We start from the raw sequence: 3,696 nt of genomic DNA, 5'->3' as shown, positions 1-3,696 counted from the left end.
TGCTGAGTTTTTGCTCCCTTCTATATATCTCAGCAGAGGCATAATCAAGGAATCTGGTACCCCTCTCATTTCCAAAGTTCTTCTGAATGAACCCTGAGGTTTCTGTGGGGCACAAGGAAAGCCATTCAATTCAAAGGGGCAGCGCACCAACAGATAAAACAGAAATACAATGTCTTTTGCAATAAGTAAAGATACCAGCAGGGGGCAACCTTAGAGCCTAACTGGAGTAGCAGAAACATTCAAGAGGATTTGTTGCAGCCGTTTCTTACGTGAGTCTTTTCTTTGTGCTGGTAATGAAATCCAAATCTAGTCAAACCAACCAATCCAGCCATTTTCTGTTCAACATTCTACTTTCACAAACTGGCCGCCAACATTGGGCGTGGAAGCAAAAGTTTTTTCCTACATAAAATCCTGAAGCTATGGTCTCTGGAATCAAAGTGGTCTGGGAAGTGATATGTGATATTTCATTCTCACCAATGCCTGAGACATGGAGTCAGAGCAAGATCTGAGATTTCCTTGCTACAAACTGTGTGTTTTTTTAATTTTTATTAACTGTATTGGGGTGACATGGATTAATAGGGTCATATAGGTTTCAAGTGTACCTTTCTATGATACAAGATCTGTACATTGCGCTGTGTGTCTACCACCCAATACAACTTCTGTTAGATACTGTCTTCTTCTACTTTGCATTTTATTATTAGACCCCTAAGAATTACTACTCTCTAAAACTTTCAAAAAGTGCAACAGACCTGACAGGGTGAAATTATGATTTTTTTAAATAAAGTATGCGTTTATTTAATTTATCACTCTCCAGGGGAAGCTTTCCAAAGAATGTTCCCTGTAACTGCCAGTGCATCTGATCCGTGTGAGCAACAATCTCGGTTGCTTAACCTCATTTGAAACCGCATTGTCCCAGCTTAAGCACTTCACACTGCAACAGGAACCAGAGCAGTGGTAACATTGCAGGCTCTGCCAGTAAAGATGGTGCTTGCCCGACTCATTGCCCTGGAAGCTGGACTCAGGAACCCAACTCACATTAAGTACCTGCAGTAATGACAGGCATCATTTCCTGCAGTAATGGCAGACAATTTCCTCAAATTATACTTTGTGATGGGCATTACAATCCACCTATGCAGGTGAGGAAAGCGGAGGCCCTGGCACCCTAGGAAACTTGTCTAGGGTCACATGACAGATTTGAATTTGCTCAACTACAAAGCTCATGTTCTTCTCACCAAGAGTTCCTCCTTTCCCTGTGCCCAATCTGCACTAAGAGGAGCCTACATGTTCTTGAGAATCAAATCCTGGCTTATGGTTCCCACTCTAGAGAACAAGTTGAGATAGCCAGAACACTTGGAAAGCATCGTGGTCTTACTATTTAAATGTTTCTGGTCAGTTAGAAAAGCCTGTTTGCTCCAATGGCTGGCTGCACTTTCAATGAGAAGTTCCAGGAGACCTTTGGATCAGATACTGTGCTAGACTCTGGGTGACAAAGTTGAATCCCTGCTCACAAGTTGCCCCAGGCTGAGCAGACACGTCAGTACCTTTCAAAGCCTTCAGCACTAGAGATTGTATCACTAATGCTTACTGATTGTCATTGCTCTAACATGTACTAATGCATGCAATCTTCACAAGGTGAGGTTGGTATTATCATTCCCATCTTAAAGATGAGAAATGTAAGGTACTAAGAAGTCCAATCATTTGTCAAAGGTCACACACTTGTAAGTAGCAAAGAATTTGGTCCTGGTTGACAGCAGAGCCCAGTCCTTGACTGACAGGCCATGATGTCTTGCCAAGGCTGGAGGAAGAGGAGTTGCTGGAGAGGGTCAGGAATCTTCAGAGAAGAAATGTCAATGACTGAGTGTGTGAGATTTCTCCTGGAGCTGTTGATTGCTCTTCATTTAGTCAGCCATTCTTAAGGTTTATCATCCTGAACAGAAGTTTTCACTTTTCAATAATAACAACATAGAGAAACCAAGATGGTGGCATAGGTAAACAACGGAAATTGCTGACTCGCACAACTACTTCAAAAAATACAACTAAAAGACAAACCAGCCAGGGCTAAGTTTTTCTTTTTTAGACTGTATAATTTTTTCCTCTGGCCTCTCATGCATATTATATTTTCATTCAATTTCCATTAAAAGCCCTTAACACATAGTAAGCCTTGGTTTCAGTGATAATGGCAGCTGACAACAAACAGTAGTACCATCAAAAGGGGACAGGCAAGGTGTGACAAGGTGGGAGAGGCAGGGAAGGGGACCCGTGTGTCCCTGAGTATTTAGTGCTTTTCCCTGAGTTGGCTGGTGTCTGCTTCGTCCTTATTTACCTATAGCTGGATTCTGATATTGCATTTTTCCAATAGGAAAAGGGCAGGGAGACTGAGTGACCTTGAGGAGGTCTGGATTCACCCTTCAGCAACCCCTGGCTTTCTGCCTTGGCAAAACTTCCCTCCCTGCTGAGAAGCTACAATAGTTGGGGAGTTTTAGATACTTGTCCATGCACTCTTCCTTTTCTCCAGAACATATTTTTGACATTTGAAACACTTTGCAAAGGTAGTGAGGTACGAAAGGGGAGGGGAGGTGGGCTGATGCAAGAGTTAATGCTCCGTAGTGAGAAGGGTGGAGCCCAGAGCCTTCTTTGAAGTGAGCCCAACAATTTACTTGGATTTTCCTGACATAATGCAACTTCTACATCAAATAAGACTTTGAAGATTACTATTTTTGAAGTTGGGGTGTTCCACACCCACATATTTACTCAACATTTCAGGTCCATTGTTGAGCGAGTATTATTCTCATGTGCTTCCTGAAAATTCCAATTTGACTCCAAGAAACCTGTTGTAGGATTTGATTCACCTTAAAGTCGCTTCCTCTATATGAACTTGCTTCTGGGGAAAAGAGAAAAGTCCTCTTCTCTTTAGATAATGTACCCGTTATGTAGAGCATGTGTAGAAAAAGTAAAATTTTCATAAAGTTTGTTCTTTAAAAGCTCTTTTATCACAAACAGTCCTTTGTTTCCTTGTGATAACAAGGTCCCTAATTAGTGTCAAATTTTTAGGCAAAACCAAGTGAACTAGGATTGACCTAAGGCCTCACATAAATTAAACCACATCATTAAGAAAAAAAGGTGAGGGTAGTAAGAAACCTGACAATTAACTACCTAGTTCACAGCACATTATAGGAACACCTGATAAGTGCATCCAAAGAGTCCACATTATGGTCCTAGCCAGTTTGACTCCGGGGATAGAGCATTAGCTGGTGGACTGAAGGGTCCCAGGGTCAATTCCAGTCAAGGGCACATACCTTGGCTACAGGCTTGATCCTTGGGCCTGGTCAGGGTGCTTGCCAGAAGCAACAAATCAGTATGTCTCTTTCACATCGATGTTACTCTCTTTCTGTCTCTTCCCCTCCCTTCCACTCTCTCTAAAAATCAATGGAAAAATATCCTTGGGTGAAGATTAAAAAAACAAAGAGTGCTCTGCATGTTCCAAAAATGGGGCTCCTGGGAGGCAGGCCCACAGCCCTGAGCACTGGTGCAGACATGGCTGTTGGAACTCCAGAGGCAGAAAAATGGTCCTTCTCCAAGGCACTGACAGGAATATTTGTGGACCACTCTTTTCCCTGAGGCCCTGGCTTCCTCCTGAAAGACAGTGGCACCCAAGGACCCCTATGGTTATTGGTAACTGGACTGTGGGCCTTGTAA

Source organism: Myotis davidii, unplaced genomic scaffold (assembly GCF_000327345.1).
Source record: "Myotis davidii unplaced genomic scaffold, ASM32734v1 scaffold370, whole genome shotgun sequence".
Lineage (NCBI taxonomy): Eukaryota > Metazoa > Chordata > Mammalia > Chiroptera > Vespertilionidae > Myotis > Myotis davidii.
This window is presented reverse-complemented; position numbering follows the sequence as displayed.